The following is a 23,277-nucleotide window of genomic DNA, read 5'->3' as shown; positions in this document are numbered from 1 at the left end:
ATAAATGAGGATTACAATTCATCGACAATTTCACCAGAAATCCCTACTGATGAGTTTTCCTTAGGTAAAGAAATTCCTTCACAAATTTCTCAAGGGATTCACTGAGAGTTTCCTCCAGGAATTCTCCCACGGACCCCAACAGGAAAATCTTTGTAGAGTTACTCCAAGGTTTTTTCTTCTGTTTATACTTCTGTGTCCTTCAAAAATATCTCCGGGTTTTCAGTTAAAACTTCTTGAAAAAAAAAATGGATGGATTCCTTTAAGATTTCATTGTTGAGAAATCCCTAGAGGAATACTGGGGAGAAGCCCTGGTTAAATACCTGAAGAAATTCTTGCATGACGCTCTGGAGGGATAACCGAGGAATTCTTTGGATGAATTTCTGAGGAAATCCTTGGTATAATTTTAGAGGAACCCATGTAGATATTTTGTGGAATAATCTTAGGAGAAATTCCTGAATACATTGCTTGAGAAATCTTTGGAAAAATCCTTGTAGAGATTTTCATGAAGGGATTCCTGAAGAGGTTCCTTAAAAAAAATCGTGTAGAAATCTCTGAAGGATTAACTGAGCAAACTACTGAAGGAATCAAGGAAGGGTTACCTGGGTATATTGCTGAAGTGATCTCTGTAGAATTACCTGGGTAATTTGCTGAAGAAATATCCGAAGGGATCTGCTGAAATTTCTGGAGTAATCCTTAGAAGAATCACTGTAGAGATTTTGCAGGAGGAATCCTTAGAGAAATTTTTATAGAGATTTTTCTGGTTAAATTCCTGGAATATTACTTGGAGGAATCCATGGAGACATTCCAGAAGAAATTCCATGAAGAGATATTTTTAGAAGAATCTATGAAGGTTTTTTTTTATATTTAATCCCTGGAGAAATTCTTAGGGTATTTTGGATAATGAGGGAATCCCTGGAGGAATTTCTTAAACAAACTTGGAAGAATACACAGAGGAATTCATGAAGCAATTTCTTTTACAACCCCTGGAGCAATTCCTAGTAGAACTCCAAGAGCGATCCCTAGAGAAATTTCCGTACTTATTCCTGGACGAATACTTGGGGATATCCTTGCATGTATACTTGAAGGAAATCATGAAGGAATTTCTGGATAAATCTCTGGAGAAATCTTTGAAGAAATTGTCCCAGTTCTGAAGCAAGCCTTGCAGACATGTCTGCAAGAATCTCTGTAAAGATTTTTCTGGAGTAATCCATGGAGGAATCTCTAGAAGAATTCTTGAGAGATTTCTAAAGAAATATAAGGAGAAATGGCTTGAAGAATCTCTGCAGGATTTCCTGGAGGAATCCTTGGAAGAATTCTTGGAAAATTTCCTTGGAGAAATTGCTTGAGGAATCCCAGTAAAAATGTTACTGGGGGAATTCATGAAAATCACTGGAGGCATTTCTACATGAACGAAATATGTGGAGAAATTCCTAGAATAATCCACGAGGTATCCCTGAAAGAAATTCTTGCAGCATTCCTGCAGGAATTGCCTTATGCCTTATCGGAACTAGTCAAAAATCTGTTTACGGTTAAAGGAATCTCGGGTGAAATATCTAGTTGAATCCCCTGAGAAATTGCAGTACTGATTACTGAAGAGATTATCTTCGATGAATTTCTGAGAAAATCCCTGGAGGAATTCTAGACGTAATTCCTGGGCAAATTCTGAAAGAGTCTCTGGAAAACTATAAATTTTATTTCGGGAGGAATTCTTGTAAGAATCTCTGCACTTTGTATTGAAGGAATTCCTGAAGAATTTCTTAGACCCCCATTTGAAGTGATCTCAAAATTGCGATTGTGGTCGAAAATTTAAATTTGTCAGCGATAAAACCTCTTTTCAGGTAAAAAATCATAATTTATGACTGATTATAATTCATAAAATTTTTAAATTTCATTAATTTGGCCACAACGGAAGTGGTTTCTAGTATTTGGATATTTTTTTTGTATGGGAGGCCCAAATATCCGTAGCAATAAAGGCGTAACTATTCCACAAAACCAAGCTGAGGGTCGTTCATAGGTTCAAATCCCATCGGTCAAAGGTGTTTTCAGGTTGTTTTTTTTTAGTTCCCAAAGCGTAGAGTATCTTCGTATCTGCCATGATATTCACATGCAAAAATAATCAATTGGCAAAGAAAACTCTCAGTAAATAACTGTAAAAAGTGCTCATAAGAACAGCTGAAATGCAGGCTCTGTTCCGGTTGGGACGTAACGCCAGAAATAAGAAGAAGGATTTTTTTTGTTTAGTATTTCGTATGGTGTCTATTTGGGTGTGGGTAAAAAATCATGCCTTTTGAACTGTCGCATGATGGATCTACAGTCGCCTCTCCACATCTCGATATCAAAGGGACCATCGAGATAGGGAGAGATCGAGACATAGAACAAATTTTTAACGAATACTAGATTGAAAATCACTCCGTTACTAGGAAAATTAAAAACAAACAGATGTCATTTCGTCTTCGCAAATTGTTTTGAATCTCTAAAATTTAGTCTAGTAACCTTTGATAATGAGCATATCGACATACGGAGAGAAAATTGGGAACGAAAATTACATCGAGATAGGGAGATATCGAGATATGGAGGATATCGAGATATGGAGAGTGAAAATGTATGCAGAGTGAAGGGACCGGAAAAGTCATCGACATAGGGAGAGATATCGAGATGTAGAACATCGAGAAGTGGAGAGTCGACTGTATATGATGGTCTGAAAATGTCCTCATAACACACTATCGAAACTGGTTTCGGAATGTTCCGGCCAAATTCAGCCAAAAAATGCTAATCTAATTATTGGTACTCTTGATGCTCTTTAAATCGAAATGAAAAATCGTGAAATTTGAACCGTCGCACCATACATGCTTATGAACTTCTGAATATGATAAGCACTAGTTGCTTCCGACATAGGTTCCAGGTGCCCTTGTGTCCAGAATGGCCATACCTACAAAAAAGAGCAAAAATCGATTTAAAAATGGATTTTTAAGAGGGTTTCATGTCAGCTACTATCTGAGATATCGGTAAAATAATGAAAGCGTCCGAGTACATCATTATTTTTTACAATTTTAAACATAACTTTCGCGTTTTCTTCCATCTGAGCATGGTCAGTAGGTGACTCAGGATTTTCTGAGCAATTACTCAGCTTTTATCGCTTTATTCATACGAATTTGGATGTTCGAAAAGTAAATGCTCAAATGCTCAGTTTTATCATACCAACTTGAGTAAATGCTCAACAAAATGATTTGACAGATGGATTTGAGTAAAGTAAAAGCTTTTGCTCAGTTTATTCATACGACCTATTAACGTCTTTTTAATATGATTTATATTGTATTTTTTAATCAAAAATTTCAAATCAAGATTTCTCTAAATTCTCGAGGATTTTTTAAAAATTGTCTCAGAGGTGCAGAATAACCTCAGGAATTGAAAGCTGTACTCAAAATTTAAGAATTTTTTTTTTCATAATAACGGTCTGTCGAGGCACCGTGTTTTAGTTAATAACTGTGGAAAGTGCTCCTAGAACACTAAGTGAAGAATTCATGTAGGGGCATAATGCCAAGAATAAAAACGATGCTGTCCATGGACTTCTGTTCATCTTTCAAATTCGATTGTACACATATGTGAAGCAATTTTTTGAGCATGAGCATGAGCATGATTGACCGACCGCAGATGCTACTCCGTTATTGTAAGAACAGCTGTACTTACACAGGGAACCAACAGATGCTACTCAGGATCAGTAGCATCTTCAATGTATAAGTACTGGTGCTCTCATTATTATAATAAACAATACCGGCGCCGGCTGCGTCCGAATGCAGGTCAATTTGGGAATGGGAGGGAAATGTTGACGTGTTACTTGCTTTATGGAAGCCGAGGAGTCCTCTGCACTTCCACAAGAAAACATTGGGAGTTTGGATATGGGAAAGGATTCGTTTTGGTAAACGATAAAGATAAAATTTTAAATGAATACGTGAACATATACACGGATGATCGATACCGATAGTGTGGTTACTATGCGAACCGGACACGCTCCGAATTCTGTCGCTCGCCCTCAAAGGAGCATGCAACAGATTCAACAGATCAAACACTACTGACGCGTCGATTCTTTTTTTTTCACCCGCACACTTTGTTTTCGTTTTTTTTTCTTCCGAAAAACCGCGAAACGGACACAATTGATCCGGACTCCGTCGCTCGCCCTCAAAGGAGCACGCAACAGATCAAACACTACTGACGCGTCGATTCTCTTTTTTGTCACCCGCACACTTTGTTTTAGTTTTTTTTTCTTCCGAAAAACCGCGAAACGGACACAATTGATCCGGACTCCGTCGCTCGCCCTCAAAGGAGCATGCAACAGATTCAACAGATCAAACACTACTCCATATGTGAAGCAATTTTTTCATCAGAGATTATCTCTTCTTTAAATTGAATTCTGTTCCTAATAGTTATAATGTCAACAAAATTATTAGAGTTAGTGCTGCTAACGTTTTTATCAGAAACTTTTTCTTCTTGTTGCTGCTTTTTGCGAGACATACTTTTTCAATAATTAATGTAATTGTTGCTCTTAATATCTCCATAAAACATTTTCCCTTCTTTGAATCATAAGTTATTCTTTATACTTTTACGGTTAATTTCATGACTGGAGGAAAAGGCTGTTAAACAAATTACCTTCTTCCATTAATATTCTATTATTTGAATTATAGCTGCTCTTATAGTTAGTTAATTGTAGGTGTAATATTTGCATCAACAATTTACGTTTCGAATTTCTGTTGAATGATTATGTGGAACACTTAGGAATCAGATAAGTTGTAGAAGCTCTATGCAATAAAATCGGGACTACTTTATTGACCCTGGATGCACGCCATGCTTAATGCTGAATACTGTGCTATCTTACATTTCAGTTTCACTTGTGAATCCAAAATAAATGCCTAATCAAATTTTACTTTTTAAACTCAATGAATTTCTAATATTTTTTAGGTGCTTTCGGTAATACTTCATATGCGGCTGATCAAAATTGATTGAAAAACATCGAATATTGTTTGTAGAAGAGGGAAAGGAACTGTTCTACCTTAACTAAATGATGAGCAGACTCGGAGTGGGGATGTAACGCCAAGAAGATGGTTGTCACACTGCCAGAAAATTATTGTTAAAGATAATGTCACCAATCAGAACATAAATTCTTGAATTGATTTTTGATTATTATCTTCATTTGTAATCATTTGCATTATAAGTACTAATATTTATATAGAAGATTGTCCACCATTAGAATTAACGCAGTTATATAAAAAAATATGACGAAACCTGTCAAATACTCACTAAAATATACATCTTTAAAAAGAATAACACGTTGATTGTACATTGCAAATATGAATAGATACTTACAAAAACGGATTGAGGTGGAGTTTAGAATGATAACAATGACCATGACTACAATCTTCTTCCATAACACCGAAAACAGTCATGAACGTAACGCTTTTTGTATGCATTTTGACCCTTTTTTTCTAAGCTGTTACATCTTAAGGACACCCACGCACCCCCATCAGCGTAATGAAATTCGTAAATGGACCCGAACAATTTTCAATATAAGACGAGTTTCACGAGTGTTTTTATGTTAAACGTGCATTATGCCTAATGTCTTTTTATGCCTAACGTCCATTATGCCTAATGGGGTATACTCTTTGTAAATGACCATATGTTGCAAAAAATTACTTGATACGCATACATAGGAACTGTTTAAAGAAAATCCCATAGAACATGGGACTGCTATGCGAATATGGGCAGTATACTCCCGGTGAAAAATCTTGAAGATTGATGTGTCGCATTAGGGAAAAATCCCCTAGTACTGGACAGCACCCAATACCGGACAATCTGAAATATTAAGAAGTCAAAGTTCAATCAAGATGGTTTGTAAGAAGAAAAGAAAGCTATTATAGAGAGTGCAAACTAAGAAAAACGCAAATTTTTCTTGTAAATGCTGCAACTGCATTCAATTGACTATGAAATACTATTCCTGGAGTAAAAACATTCTATAATGCACAAATTTACAGAAATTACACCATTTCCAGATTGTGTCCGGTATTAGGAGTCGCCTTTTATGTTTGTCTAATTTGGTACATTGTCCAATTGTAATGTTTAAATTCATATTTATATTTTCAAATATATTTATGTTTGCTATAAACCGACAATATTTATTATAAATTGGAAACAGGATCACATAAAACAAATATTATTTTATTATGAATTTAGTAGCTTCCCGAGCAAAGTTGGGTAACAAAATGATAACAAGTTTTGTTATCCGATAACAAGCATTTGATAACATAGTTTGTTATCATTTTGGTTGAATAAGCAGGCAACATAACAAACGTGATAACAAAAGTTTATACTAAAGATATCACATAAATATCTCATTGTGTTATCATTTGAAACACATTGATAACAAGTTTTGTTATCCAGTCAATTTCCCTCATTGATAACTCATTATGTTATCAATTAGTTATGAAGATCGAATTATGATCACAAACATTTGACGTCATTCACCCGTCGGTGGCATCCTCGATCTGACAGCTCAAAATTTGTTGATAACAAGAGTCTTCGTATAGATAACAGAAAATAACAAAATGAAATCATGCTGTACATCTTGTTATCACTATGTTATGCGGTTGTTATTCGACTTTGCTCGGGTTAAGTGTCCGGTACTGGGGAATCTCCCCATATATGATATTGAATAATCAGATTTATGTCCTTTTCCAGCAGGGTCCCTGAATTGGCTCTAAGATATTCATAAAGTACATATAAATGGCTCTATGTTGCATACAATTACTCAATATGCATTACATCCGTATAAATTCGGAACCGAATAACATTGTCAAAATTTTATTGACATCGGCTGAAAATTATGGAAACCGACTAATCTTTTTTTTCATTTGTATATCGTATGCAAATACGAAGATACTCCAACTCTATGCCCTGGGAAGATGAGAAAATTTACATATATCCCGAAAAAACCTCGGCAGGATTCGAACTAACGACCATCAGCATGGTCTTGCTGAATAGTTGCGCATTTATCACTACAGCTGTATAGGCACACGATGCCTGTTTAACGGTTGTTATTTGATTGCTTGTTTCATTCAATTCACGTATATGATGCATATCGAATGAATGGTAAATATCCACTTTGCCATCTTTGCCTCACATTTGCATGTTATCAACCGTGGCATGTTTCCGTGAAGTTTCTAATTATGAATATATAATCATTCCGAAACATCTCAAAATCGCTCGGTGCATAACATCGCACTTACTTCACATCTCAATTCCATTGGTGGCAAACCGTTATAATTTGACACCTATTGCCAGGTCAATTTCAAGCTCCGTTAGCCATCATGACGGAACCGCGATATCCACTGGCTCGTCGGACGGTAAAAATGAGTTATTGTATTATTTTCCACATTTCTCCCAGCAGCCTCACCTGATCTGTGCAAAAGTCAAGTACTAGCATTGAGGCTCCACGCTCCCATCATTATTCATCTTATGCTGATACTTCCTGTCTGAGCTTTTGCCCTGCTTGTAGGGGATGGATGATGATAAGACTGCGCAAGATGTTGGCAGCTGATTCCGGGCGAACGTTGCAAGTCGCGAAATGGTTGCCACTCCTCTCCTGTTCCGTTTGAAGTTTGCTGAAGCGACCAAGTGTTAGGGTAATTAGGTGTAAAATGCGCTGCCGAGTTGAAACGCGGCATCGCAATCAGTATCTTCAAGTTAAAACGTAATTTAGTCAAATTTGATCATTTCATACGATATTTCTATCAATCGTTAAAATTTTAAAGTCTCTCAGGAAGAAACATTTCCCAATTTCCACATCGAAAAATTCAAGAACGATTTTGGAAACCGACGTGGGGTAAAATACGCCAATCTTAATTGTTGCTCAGAAATTCTTGCGTGAAATTCACATTATGCCGCAAAACCTAAACTGACATACAACTGTAAAATATCCTACATAAGAATTTGTAATATAGCTGGATTTTTCTAACAAATAATCCGTTTGAAACTGGTGCGCTTTAACCCGCTGTTTTGAAATTCATTGACTATGGTTTTATTTTTAAATTTTATTTCCTAGATATTATTGCCTGAATCCAATGACTCTTAAAACATTGCGAGCTTATTTATGCTACTTCTCTGGATACTAAATTAGAAAGAGTTTTTGACAAAATTTATAGTTAAAACTAAGTTTTCGTTGGGGAGCGCATATGAACCCGTCTTCCCCTACTGTCTGCGTTGTTTTGTTTCGTAGCCTTCAATCAATGGCTGCGGAGGCGTTGTTGGGAAAGAGAATCAGCAACTGTAAAACATTTCATTGGAGGATGTGGTGGAGCATGCGCACTTATTCCATTAACATAAATGCGAGAGTTGAGCAAACCGTCGAGCGGTTTTGCCAGGGGGTGGCGGGCGAAACGCAGAAAAATGGCAAATACGCAAGTCAAAGGATGATTGCGAAGGATCCGCACACTTTACCTTGCTTCTGTGCAGTTTTCGAGATCGTTTGGGTGGTATTGAAGACGGTATTGGGTAGAAATAACTTGTAAATTACCATTGTCATTGAGGCTTTTTCCAAATGGTGTCAATTCACATGACAACAGTAAGATGCATATGAATCCAAGAACATCTGTTGAGTAATTGGGATCATATATTTTTGTACATGGATACATTGGGGTATTTTGGATAAATTACAAACGAAGCAAAGAAGAGATGTTCCTATAGTATGGATCCTCTTTAAATAGCGTATGACATTCCGCTCCTGATGACAGTCGCCTTCTCCTTCTTGAAATGTTGCATAATTAATGCTTGATTCCTATCTTTTGATGGCAGTTGAACTATGTTGTTTCATAATACAACAAGGTTTGTGTTTTATTTTACCGATTTGAATAGCGCTTTTAATCGTCTATGCTAGCGATAAGATTTGTTCTGAGCAGTTTCTTAGTAAGGGGCCGTCTATTAATTAAGTAAAAGGTTATGAGCAGAGGGAGTCTGAGATATCTTACGCATCATACAATGTATTTTTAATATTTACACAAAAAACCTTACCATGAGAGGAGAGGCAAGCAAAACTCTAAAAATTATCTTACATAATTAACGGACAGATGAGCAACATCTCTTGATGCAAAATTTTTAAAATATCTTCATAGTAACAAGAAAGAAAATATTTTTCAAAACATTCAAATTCACATTTGGAGTAAATTGGTCCATAATCATAAAACTACAAAAACCTCCAATTTAGTTCATTCGGATCGATCGAAGCTGAAATGGGACAAAAGATTATTTTTCATATTTCTAGCTCTATTCAAAACTAATGTTATAAATGTAATGGTGGTTCAAAAGCTATCCAAGTGAGGGATTTTCATTCCAAACATCATAGAAATTGATTGTGATTTGGGAAAGTTATAGCGATTATAGTTTTCAGACGATAAAATATAAATTTTTGGTCGAATTTTCATTGCATGGAGCAAAATTATTATGATGATATTGTTAGATTTTTTATGTGAAGACTTACCCCTTACCAGGTATTACCCTTACCCTTGCCAGATCCTTTGAGCTGTATATTTTTTGCATAAAGGTTTGGAAACAATTTAAGCTTCATAGGAGGTCAAAGTTCGAGCCACAAATCATCTCGCAAAAAAATAAAATAAAAACTATGTAAAACCTACATAGTACCTTTAAATTAAGCTAAAGATTAATTCCATGTCCAATCGGTCAGTCACAGAACTCGACCATTTCTGATTTGCAGTAAAGTTTGCACATGCTTCCAGTATGAGAGCTTGATTGGCTGTCCGTGGTTGCTACTTTAGTATCGCCAGATCAGCTGCACTTACACAAGAATCCAACCAGATGACTGCTTGGGAGTAACAGCCACCCTTAGTTCATAAGTTCTGGTGATCTTCTAGTTTTAGGCAACAATAGTGCCTACCACGCCAGAATGTAGACCAATGAGGGGAAGGGGTAGGAATTTATGATGCATTAGAACTGGCCCACTGCAGACCGAATATACCTCTGCATCTACGCCAGTTCATGTGGTAAGGTGTAAGGGTGGCAATTTTATGCCAGAGAGGCTTGCTTTTTGGTGAGCAGACTGTCTATGTCTATATCTATCAAGCAAATGCTATGAATGAATAGATCAAGTTTGACAGATTGAAAGTGGAACATAGATGCAAGTGAAAGATGCAACTACGAAATACGATTCAAGGGACGGGTTTGGACTTGAACCTATGATTTTCTGTTTATGAAGCAGAAGCGGTAGCCATTAGATTACCAACCCTGTCTAATTTTCACGTGTTTCCGATAGAATAAAAGTTTTCCATTAATAAATAGATAAATAGATAATAGATAGTCTCTGAGTTTTTGCTTGCAATTTATTGAAAAAAAAATCTAGTACCGAAAATGTTGACTTGTTCTACGGGAAAGTAGTATTGAACCGTTGTTAAAGAAGAAGAAAAATATACACATTAAAAATATTTTTTCACCAATGAAAATTTGAATGTAAAACTAAAATTTTAAATTACATGAAAATCTCATTTTTAATCTTTTTTAAATTTTTACGATATAATCATGGTAGGAAACAGATGTTTGAAACAAGGTTTCATGATAATGAATTGTTTTTATAAACTTTGGGTCGATCTCTAAATTTGTGTTGTTTTTATGAAGATAAATACGTTTTGATGATAAAATAAGAAACTTGGAATCATTCTAAAGCATAATCATTATCATGATCATCTCTTGAGAAGCAGTCATGTTGGAGTTATTTCAAGTTTAATGCAAAATAATTTGAAATACAAAATAATATAGACCATTTTCATTCATTATTCACGATTCTCCATCAAGAATCAAAAGTTTTCGAGAGTATAGACCATATTTCGCTCTACTGACTCTTGATGGAGAATCGCGAATAACTGATGAAAATTGCTAATTTTATTATTTAAATCATACTTTTCGCATAAAGACAATTTACACCGTCTTCAGCCAAAGGCTGTACAGACTGAACCATCAGGAACATAAGGCAACGGACAACACGGGAAGACCCAGTAACTCAATGATGAATTTGTCGTTTGACGACGAAAAACTAGTAATAACTCGAAAATGGCTACTTCTAGTGAAATAATCGTGATTCTTATTGTGTAATCAAAACGTTTTTATTTTGACAAAACTCAAAATTTTGAAAATCCATCAAAAGTAGCTTTTAGAAAAAAAATATTTCAAATCAGTATCCATCATGAAATTTTGTCCCAAGCATCTGTTCCCCACAAAAGTTCTTGAAATTAATTTTTTTTTTTTAATTTTTCATGATATTTTCTCAGTGTATATTTTGTTCGTCAGACAACGCTGCGCTTCAATATACAACGCTTGTCGACTGACGGGGTAGCTACACAGTACCGCCAGCAGCTAGACGAGCAGTTGGGAAGCCGTTGCTGGAGACGTCTACAGCCTTTGGGACCCTATCCATGAAGCTGTGACAACAACTACGCAGGAAGTGATTGGCACTGTTCAACGACGAAGACAAAACGACTTGTTCGATGAAGAGTGCCAGAGAGTGGCAGACATGAAGAATTTCGCCAGAAGCCGTATGCTTGTGGCCGGTTCCCGACAGAACATAGAGCGGTACAGGGCAGCGAGAACCTAAAAAAAGCGAATCCACCACAGAAAGAAAAGGCAGCACGAAGAAAGTGTGGTAGCTGAAGAACAAGAAAGCATGAACCGGAATAATATGCGGAGATTCTATGCAACGGTCAATGGTACGCGGCACAATACCGTACCAGTGCCCGCCATGTGCAGTGATCGAGGATGGAATTTGCTGACCGATAAAACGGCAGTGGCTGCCAGGTGGAAGGAGCACTTTCAGCAATTGTTGAACGGTGAAAATGGAAATGTAGCGAGGAACAGGATGAACATTGATGATGACAATCAAGCTGTGGACCCACCGACCATAGGAAAGGTTAAAAAGGCTATCAGCGAGCTGAAGAACTTTAAGGCTACTGGGAAGGACGAGATCCCGGTCGAGCTTCTCAAGTACGGAAGTGAGCAGCTTTAAAAGTCGATCCACCGAGTACTTCTGAAGGTATGGGAGAACGAAGAATTGCTTACCGGCTGGTTGGATGGTCTCATGCGCACAATCTTCAAGAAAAGGCACAGACTGGAGTGTGCCAATTACAGAGGAATTACCCTGCTGAATTCGGCGTGCGAAATTCTATCGCGAATCCTGTTCAACAGACTGAGACCACTCGAGGAGTACTTCGATGGCGAATACCAAGCTGGTTTTCGTGTGGGCCGTTCGACAACGTACTAGAGGTTTATCTTGCGAATGATCCTGGATAAATTTCGGGAGTATAATTTGCAGACTCACCATCTGATTATTGATTTCAAGGCGGCGTATGACTCAGTGAAAAGAAATGAGCTGTGGCAGATAATGTCTGAATATGGTTTTCCGGCGAAACTAATTAGGCTGACACGTGCTACGCTGGATGGTTCGAAATCAAGTGTTCGGATCGCAGACGAGGTGTCAACCTCGTTCGTGACGTTAGACGGGTTGAAACAGGGCGATGCACTTTCGAATTCACTGTTCAACATTGCACTCGAGGGTGCTATTAGGAGATCTGGCGAGCAGAGAAATGGCACTATTATCACACGGTCGCACATGCACCTTGGCTTTGCAGACGATATAGACCTAATTTGAATCGATCGCAGTTAAGTGGAAGAGGCCTTCGTGCCTCTGAAGATGGAGACAGCGAGGATAAGCCTGACCATTAATTCTACCAAAACGAAGTACATGGTACGCAGTGGAAGAGGACCCTAAACGTTCGAGGCAACTGGAGAAGTTTCGCCCAAGACCGACAAAGATGTGGTTAAATACTTATTCTATCATACTAAAAACATGTGTAAAATTTAATCTAAATCGAAGATTGAGCACCACTTTTAATTTTTTCGACTCATTCTGGCTAAAATTCGTCAAAAAAATATGTCGATGTTATTTGGTCGAAAATCTTAAGAACATATCGGACGACATTCGGTCGAATGACGTTTGGTCGAAAAGAAATGTAATCTGAAACTTAGTGTCAAATGGTTTATAAAATGATCATTCAATAAAAAAGACATATAACCGAAATGCAAGTTTTGTACAAAGGAATGCATGGTTTCAACTTTATAGAGTAAAGTGGGGCAAAAGTTCGAGTGGGAAATGAGTTTCTTTTAAAGATTTCTAGCTCAATTCAAAATAGAACTTAGAAATGTCATGGTGGTTCGAATGCTATTCAAATAAGAGACTTTCACTCCAAATATCATAAAAATCGATTGAGATTTGGAAAAGTTATGACTGTTTGTTGTTTTTTGACGAGAATATTGTAATAGTTGGTCAAATTTTCGATGCATGGAACCAAATGAAAATAATATATTTTTCAATATTTTATGTAAGGGCGTTTCTAGGCCAATCATAAGGATGCTTTGACGTGTATTAGTTTTTGCATAAATGCTTGGAAACAATTTTTGGCCCATAGCGGGGCAAAAGTTCGACCTATGTATATACTCACGGAAAATTTTTCAAATTGCCTAAAATCCACATATTATCTACAAATTTAGCAAAATTTGCCTGATCGTGCTACTGCTATTTTGGGTGTATTACAATTAACCCTGTTTTGGGCATTTTTTTGATGAAAATTTAGTGTGTATTTTTCGGCAAACATAAGTTTACGGCTGATATAAAATATGCCTGTCATAAAAGTATTAATATTTTGTGTTTTAGCCTACGAACTTTTTCCCCACACTACATTCGAACTCTTGCCCCACCGGTGGGGCAAAAGTTCATTTAAGACAATCAATTTTGAAACTGTTTTAACTAAAAACGGGTTAATATTTTGACACAAAGTTGTTCAGCAAAATTATAGCCAATATGTTGAAGGTTCGCTGTATGGTATTTGTTCTGTTTCATCTGCTATTGTTTTCCTGGAAACTTTGATTATACCACTAGGGTTGAACTTTTGCCCCAACTTACTCTAATATTTGACAAAAGTTTTATTTTTTTTTATTGTTTTTTTTTAAATATCATCATTTTTTAGGAAACTACTCGAAAAGTTATTTCATTACCCAACGATGTGAACATATCAATTTGTTGTATTTATTATTATTTCAAAACGTCATTCATCTCCATAATGAATTGCTGATCTTTTTCATCAATGATAGCATTCTGTGAGAGTGCTCGGGATCTTGCTTTTTGATGGTTCGGATGTTGGTGAGATTTTGAAATGCAGAAACTATACTTAAAACTATCTCTACAAATTGTCGATTGGTTTATTAAGGCTTCCAGCAATATGTCATTCCTTAAGAATATATTTGGCTTTCCTGACGGTGTTGATGACTTCGACTGTATGACAGAGTTTGCGGTGGAAGCTTTGAATGGTTACAATGATGACACCGAGAAATATTTCGATCGAAAAGAATAAAAAGGGCTTGCTTCCTTTTGACATCAGCTCATCTCGACTAGCAGAACAAGCGTCAAAAAGCGTATTAGTGACAAAATGCTACTTTCGAGGAAAATTTAGTTCGATCGTAAATCTTTGTTTCCATAGCGGGATTTGGGGCAAGTGTGCCACCTTAAGCAAATTGTTCTCTAACTTTGTCTAAAGCTTAAAAATCCGCTAATTCAGCCTCACGATATTAGTTTCACATCTTTTCATAAGCACTGTGCCATTCTCAAAGAAAATAATTTCAAAAAGTATTAGTTTTGGAGCTCCTCAAATATCATCCAAAATACCCTGATTTTCAACACTATGGGGCAAGTGTGCCACCCTTATGGGGCAAGACGGCCATCGAATGAACATCCATGTAATTCTACTTGTAATTAAATTTTCATTATTTCCTGTTAATATTGCTAACAAAGCAGAGCCTAATTGACAATTTTAAAAATATTTTTAGGTTTACCGTCATGATGGAATTCTTTATAACAAGGTTCATCACATGCTGAACTCTCTACTAGTCAATTCGAATAACTAAAATCATTATTTTTGTCTCCATTCAATGCGATATATGAATTACTCTTTCATTATGGAGGATCTATATAATATTACACTAGATCAGCACTAAATAAAGGTAAAATATTGATGAAAATAAGTAAAATAGTTCTTAAGCGCCTAAAACCATGTTATTATCGAATATGTGGAGAAAAAAATCATAGTGGGAGCAAAAATGTTCGCTATTCCTCTTCTACACTTCAAAAACAACTACTGGTGCCTCATTTTAGTTCATTATCATGATTTTGTTGATGATATTTACATTTTTATGAAATTCACCCTAACCATTTTTGTTTACCAAATAGGTGGCACACTTGCCCCAAAAAGTATAGATTTCAACCAAAATGGATTTTGTATGTAAAACTAAATATTTTTTTCGTTCAAATGCCACAATTACTTACACATTTGTATAGCTTCACAATGTACAGTACGTTTGAAAAATTCGGTATTAATTTAACTCTCACCATGCTATATAGGAACAACGAAATCTTATAAAAAATCACTGAAATTTGATGGTTTTCACAAAAGTCTATGTAAATACGTGAAAAATAGAGCAATTTGCGTCACATTTTGACCATTTTATTATGGACTATAAGGGAACATATTGTAAAGCTCAAATAAAAAATATAGTTTGTAGTTTTTACAAAAATCAGGGGTGGCACACTTGCCCCTATGGCACACTTGCCCCAAATTCCGCTACTATTTAAATTCAACCAAATGTTATATGCTTTCTACTGCAATAAAACTTTTTGTTCATTCGATGAAATGTCCGTTTGACCAAACGTACTTTCGACTAAACGTCATTCGACTAAATGATATTCGACGAGACGTCTTTCTACCAAATGTCGAAGATTTATAATTTTTGCAAGTTGGTGATTTTAAATTATTTTGAGCAAACATACTTTCCACAATGACGAATCTATCAATATGATCGTTATTACCCACGCTTCACAACGTAATTAATAAATGTTCTAGTATCTATAGAGGATAGATTATTTTTGTAAATGTTCTTATTCTTCAGCCCTTTTTCATATATTTTTTACTTAATTTTGTAGAAATTGAAGGGTAATTATGTATATTTATTGCTCAAGGTCGGAAATATCATGAAATATTATTCTTTCAAAACTAAAGTTGCCCAGTTTTCGAAAATTAAACATTGTTGGCAACTTCCAGTTTAAGTGCACGGAACCTTTATTTAGCCTGACCGTAGGTAAGAATTTTGAATGCTGGGAGCTTAGTTGGGCATAGAACAATTTAGTCACATTGAATTGTTTGCATATAATACACTTTTATACATAAAATAAAGGAGCCAATTTACAGGTCGATGATTTTGATTGATAATCAATTTCATTCGAAAATAGTCAAACAAGATAATTGTGTGACTTCGGTGACTTCGCTTCCATTTGAGATCAGCTCGTCGCGATTCTTTCAACTCACAGAATAAGCCTGAATGAGAAAAAATACATCAAGTAACGTCAAAAACACAAGGGGTCTATAGATTTTGTGGTGGAGTCATCTCATCAGCTGAACAGTGAACAGTGCAGAAAATCAAGGTATCGTAATTTTCGTAAGAATATAAATTGCGGTGGTTGTTACCGAAAACTGTATAAAATTACCGCATTTTGTGAATCGAAATTATAACACTGCTCAGCTGTTGAGATTTCATCAGAATTCGTAAAATAATCTCAAAAAGCAGGACTTGTGCTTTTTTGTGCGCTTCGTTCTCTTTGTCATGGGTATTTATTTGCCAATTTTTCGGCCAACTGGGGATCAGCCGACCACCCGCGAGCACAGGGAGTGACGATTGGCCTCGTACCTTATATTGGAATCAAGTTGAATGGTTGTCGAATACAGTGACGAAATTTTAGTGTGTATTTGATAGCTCTTATATATTTAACTCTGAGGATCACACTAGTTATATAAAAATGGCAAAAGTTTAATGAATAAATATATGAGAACAAAATATTTCTTACACAACATCATGTAAATTGTATAATAATTTCATAAGCTCTCCATGGCAAAAAAATCCTATGGATACGCGCTCGACTGTGTATGGGATTAAAATTTCGAACACACTCCAGCGCTAAAAACAGCTTGGTGACATGACTATACTTGTATTAAACTAAAAAGTGTATTAGAAACTTCGAATAACAATCTTAAATTTCATGTACGAAATGAGAGGAAGTAAGAGAACCACCATAAAAATATTGAGCATGATATACTACATGACTTCAACATCATGGAGTACAAGAATTGTTCATTTTCTGCACAAAACTCTCGGCATCTGTCATTCTCAATTCCTTCTAGACTGAAGTAGGTAAATCTAAGAATACACAAATCCATCACGGCATACATTAGTTTAACTACCTAACGCAGAGTTCATTGCGCTTTGATGCCGAAAACATCCGACAGGCATCATAAACCTAACCCACGCAACGTGTTTTTATGCCTTGATTAGAGTGCCAAGACTGGCATTTAGATTAGAAGAAATGTTCAGTTTTTGACAGTTTTGCTTTGCTCTAACAAGACGTCTTCATCCCGTATATAACTTTACATCCAAATGAAACCCTTCTGCAGCACTAACGGACTGTACCATTTCCAAGTTGAAGAAAATTATGCGAAGATCTTGTTTGCGGGAAGAAATTAATTCATCAAGCATGTTTATTTGCATCTTTTTGGAATGGTCGGATTCAGCCTAATGTTGAGTGCCTGAGGGGAAGCCGCCAATGCAAACTCTTGAGTACTCCCACTTCAGGGTGTGCTCATAGCCTTTAGTTAGTATAGGATCATCAAGTTAGAAAGGAAAATTTTGTGGAACCCTGCAATTACACTCAATCACATCACTGAACAAAAAGATAATTGTGCAAAGAGACGCATCATGATGCGAATTCGAAAGAAGGCGAAAGGAAGGAGTGGTACAGCTTAAGATCGCTACTAATTACTTGACTGGTTGATGGTAGTGGGTATTTGGCTGTTATTTTTTTCTGTCATACACGTTTTCAGATCCAGCCATCAGTAGTTCCAAGAGTTTCTTCGCATATGTCCATTATGTTAAGAGGAGCGGTTGCTTACCAAAGGTTAAAACGGGGTTGTGCGTAATTTAATGTATTTTTTGGCGGTAGTGTGAAGTGGGGTCACATAATCAAGAAACTTGAGCGTTTGGTTAAAGGTAAACACTGAGAATGAGTATATTTCTCTGCACCAAGTGAAGATGATCTCTCGAAATGCCGAGTACAACTATCATAAATTATTATATAAGCACAGTAGCTGAGGCCGCTTCCAAACCATTTGGAAACGCATCTCTAGTTGAATGTTTCATCCATACTATGTCTCACACTTATGGAACAATCAACGTTGTTTAGTTTATTACGACATTCCAAAAATAATAATGTATATAAACTTTTATCTTGTTTGTTTTTTTTTTTAGCAAACTATATGTCCTGTCGTGAATACTACCAAAGACGAAATAAAGACCTCCATATTGTCCAAATTTTGTAGTTGTCCAAATTTTCATGGTACATAAGGTAATAGAGCAAAATCTAGAATGCCGTGAAAAGTACTGCGATCTGTCATACTTGGGTACTAGACTGATGCAAATTTTGAAGTTTTTGCTCCCCTATGCTTAAACGGTGTCAATTATGATGAAAATCATTCTCCCAAAATTTGAAGTGATTTGGAAGAAATTTGGTTGTGCACACGCCATTTGAAGTTTATATGGAAATTACTGGGAAAGATAAACCTTTTGTGTTCAATCCTCTATCTGCTCGTCATAATAATATATGAAAAAGCGAACACACTCTTCCCATGTAAAATTTTCCCAGCTACAACTTTGCCGAAGACCCCATTTTGTTTGGACGTATTTGGATAAATTGTTATTCTTGATTTCAAAGTCTAAACCATGCTGAGATGTTCATTCAATTACCTTCAGAGCAACACTGCTTTTTTGCTGTAGAACATAGTAGCCTGGATTACTTTGATCTATTCTTCCCGCCAGGAGCACCACTGTTGCCTGCCGAATAGTTGGTGAAGCTTACTGAAGGCAAACCCACTTTATGATCATGAATAACAAATTTTCCTGACGTGCAATCAAAATGTGGTCTTCGGCAAAGTTGTATCTGGAAGAATTTTACATGAGAATAGTGTGTTCACTTTTCCATAAAATATTATGACGAAGAGATAGAGGGCTGAACACAAAAGGTTGGCGTTTTCCATAGTAATCTCCATATAAACTTCAAATGGCGTGTGCACAGTCAAATTTCTTCCAAATCATTTCAAATTTTGGGAGGATGCTTTTTACCATAATTTAAATCGTTTATGCATATGGGAGCAAAAATTTTGAAATTTGAGTCACTCTATTGGGTACCTTTTGCAGTATCAAGGAACCTGACTACTAGGGGAATTAGGGGCATAATGGACACGTTGAGCAAATATTCTTTTTAATACCATAAAATGGCAATGTTTTTAGATTCTATGACATTACCCGGAAAACCATTTCCCGGAAATCATTTCCCGGAATGATCAATTTCCCAGAAACCCATTTCCCGGAATGCCACTTCCCAGAATGAACTAAAAATAAAATTTCGCGGAACCTGAAAATTCGTAGCGATTAACGAGCAAGACCGTAGCTAAGTATAGCAGGTTCCAATCCCGCCGGTCGAGGGTTTTTAGGATTGGAAAATTCTTCTACTTCTGAGGGCATACAGTTTCTTCGTCAATTGGCGAAGAATATACCCAGTTAATACCTGTGGGAGTGCTAATATGAACATAGAGCCGAGAAGCAATTGAAACGTTATGCCAGAAAGAAAAATAAGAAGATGATACCTGAAACATTATCACATCATAAAGTTCAAGCTAGTGTATCATTCCAAAGGTACGGAAGGAGCTAAATAAAGCGTCACAAGCCTTATAAAAAGCAGGAAAACAGTTGGTCCAATATTTCAAAATTGTGCGTGACATAATTTGCATATGGACCTATGTACGGGTTCACTATTTGACATTTTAGCGGTGCCGTGTTATCTAGGTTACCATGGAAACTAGTGAATTCGGCACAGCTCAAACGTGAAATTTATGAACTTGTGCACTGGTCCATAGAGTAACCTTAGTTTGAAAGAAGGGAAAATTTCTTATGTTTAATATTATCGGCCTTCTCACCAAAAATGTTTCTGTCAATATGTTTCGGAAGAACGGCAAATTTTCAAAAGAAGGGTGATTTTCTATGAAAATGGCAGTAGCTATAACTGATATTTATTTTGATTTATTTTTCAGTTTGAATATAATTAATTGTTCAAATAGCATAACTCGAAAGAACAGCCTATGTATGAAAGAAGGGTAATTATCCAATGAAAATGTAGACAGTGGGGACAATAAAAGTTATACCAGAATAACGCAAAAATGGAGCCTGTTTAATTAACATGCTACTAAAATAGCCGGCAAAACTGCTTTACAATCAGAATAAAAACTATAAGAACAAAAGCTAAAATCACGTTGCCTGTTGCTGAATTGTTTTAATAGTTTTAATCAACATTAAAAATGAGGATGCAATTAAGTATTGAAATATCAACGAAATATTACCGCTATGCGGGGTGACATTGGGTATAGGGGTGACTTAAATCATTCTTTTGGATGCATTTCGTGGCTGGTATGAACGTCGAAAAACTAATCTATGACAATTTAGTGGCTCTTTATAAAGTATTCTTGGAGCTTGCCACATTGATTTCATGGTTCTGATATTACCTTGCTTTAAAACATGGAATAGAACCGGATATTTTTTATTTTATTTATCATTGAGTAGCTTTCCGGGAAATGGGTTATTCCGGGAAATGGTTTTACGGGAAATGGGTCATTCAGAGAAATGTTTTTCCGGGAAATGGGGTATCCGGGAAATGATTTCCGGGAAACGTCTTTCCGGGAAATGGTATAGAACCATGTTTTTAATTTATCCCCGGTTAGTTTTCAAGTTTGATGTTAGTACGACGTGCCACATTCATTTATGGCAATAAAAATTATATCAAATGTCAGAAAAACGAGATAGAAAATTGGGTCGAAAACTAGGCTGGTAAAAAGGTATCGGGGCAAAATGAACACTTGCGTGAAATTAAGTGATTCCAAAATATTTAATGACTGTCAATCGTTCCGATATGTAAAAGGGCTCTCCCTTAATCATAATCGCTAAAAAGATCCTCTCTAGGTTCGTTACTTTGCTCAAAAATTAGATTCTTCAACCGCCTTGCTTATATAACAATGTGAAACCGAGAAAAACTTAAAGTCAAATTTCAAAGGACAATTGAAGCAAAACATATATTTTTTTATACCGTCTAACATTCCAAATGCAATACAGATTTCATGCAGTGTATGAAGTTTTGATGAATTATGCATATTCTCAGAGATAGAGGGGGTGTCCATTTCGCCCCGTATGTTCATTATGCCCCTAATCCCCCTATGTCTCTATTCGTCTCTGATACTACTGCCACAATCGTCAGTCGTGGATACTAGCACTAGTTTGTGTTCAGAGTAAAAACAGTAGATACAAAAATAAGCTCAAATGAATTAACAATAACTAAGAAGAACAGGTTTTACCTCCCTTAGCCGAGTGATAAGAGTCCGCGGCTACAAAGCAAAGTCATTCTGAAGATGTCTGGGTTCAATTTCCGGTCGGTCCAGTTTTTTCGCAATGGAAATTCCCTTGCCTTCCCTGGGCAAATAGTACCATCGAACTTGCCACGCGATATACGAATACAAAAATGGCAATTTTATCAAAGAAAGATCTGAGTCAATAACTGAGGAAGTGCTCATAAAACCAGTAAGCTAAGGGGCAAGTTCTGTCCCAGTGAAGACGTAATGCCAAAAAGAAGAAGAACATGTAAATTAATTCAATAACAAATGGTTTTCTTCGACTAATTTAAGTGTATTAACTGAAAAAAAAGATACTTACAGTGCTGGTAAACTTTTACCTAGTGAAATATGTACAAAACTCGCAATACGAACCTGTAACAAAAAAAAGTTTGTTAAAATGATATACATGGAAGTGAAAAGAGTTGAGATATAAGCATCAAAAATATTAAATAATATTGAATGATATTCTTATATTAGAAAATTTTGAAATTTTATTCGGGTAAGATGCACGCTTAAACACAACCTGAAAAATTAGCTCCTGGGATCATTTCTTCTACTTTTTCGCAAAGTATGTGGTGCTGAAGAAACTCCGTAATACCAAGCATTTCGTGAGGCTTCTCATGCTAATTTTCTCAAGATAAGACAAAATTCAGCACTTAATCGAGGGATCGTAGTAGGCTTTGCTCGCGACTGGACGTGTTTCCGTATTGTGACAGCAATTTTTTTTCCGGATGATTTTATTTTATGATTTTCGAAATATGTGTTTGATCGGAACACCTTTTTAGTGCGATTCCGGGAGATTGGCATTGCTTTAGGTGTTAAAAATCACTGTGTATTGATGAGATTGAAGAAAAGTGCGAAGTGAAGAGGCCGATTGTGATTCGGAAAGTAAATAGTGGACGAAAAATTTTCTTTGTTCGGAAGTGTTTATCGCGGATGAGCGGATGGACTGAAGTTTGGTGCTGACTTCCCTGAAGATTACGAAGGCTCGCGTTTGCAGTTCCTTGGAGAGTTTGCATTTAGTATTGAAGCTAACGACAGAAGTGACTGAAATAATCAAGAAAGGTTCAGCTGCTGGTGCTGCAGTTTAAACTTCATCAGAAGGCTTCTCAAGCTGCACCAATGCCTTCAGATTGTGGAAGCTACTTAAGGAACTTGGTGAGAGATTTCCAAATAAAACTTTATTTCTTATATTAATAATTGTTTTGCCTATTTGCACATTTATTTTAATTTATAGTTTCAATTTCTGTATAACGGGAAAGGGGCAAAATAAATTTTCATCTCATTGCAGAGAGCGAGCAAAAGCGCTTGAACCAAAGACAAATTAAAGACCCCCATGTCCCTTGCAGTTACCAAAAATTTAATGGCTCATAAGGTAATCTAGAATGCCGTTCAAAGTGTACTGCGATCTGTCAAACTTGGGTATCTTTTGCACTACCGAGGGACCAAATGCAGTACTAGAAGTGGTACCCAATCTGAGCCCGAGTGAGACGGACCTGCTTAAACCAAGGCTGTAAGGCCAGGACATGAGGAAGAAATGCCTATGTCCCAGCCCAAGAGAACAACAATGGAGTGTGCATTAACTTTCTTAGCAACGCCACTCCCATCGATTTTATCTATAACCCTGAATCGAAACGGTTGGTACGGT

At 36.4% G+C, this 23,277-nt stretch overlaps 1 protein-coding gene across 2 annotated transcripts in view; it reads right to left on the bottom strand.

The window, feature by feature from the left end:
• The window catches only part of LOC5570371, a 368,473-nt gene that overhangs the window by 186,671 nt on the left and 158,525 nt on the right, over positions 1-23,277 (bottom strand). The window lies entirely within an intron of this gene.

The sequence above is a fragment of the Aedes aegypti genome, chromosome 3 (assembly GCF_002204515.2).
Source record: "Aedes aegypti strain LVP_AGWG chromosome 3, AaegL5.0 Primary Assembly, whole genome shotgun sequence".
NCBI classification, from domain to species: Eukaryota; Metazoa; Arthropoda; class Insecta; order Diptera; family Culicidae; genus Aedes; species Aedes aegypti.
The sequence above is the reverse complement of the archived record's forward strand: the minus strand, read 5'-3'. Positions and strand labels throughout refer to the sequence as shown.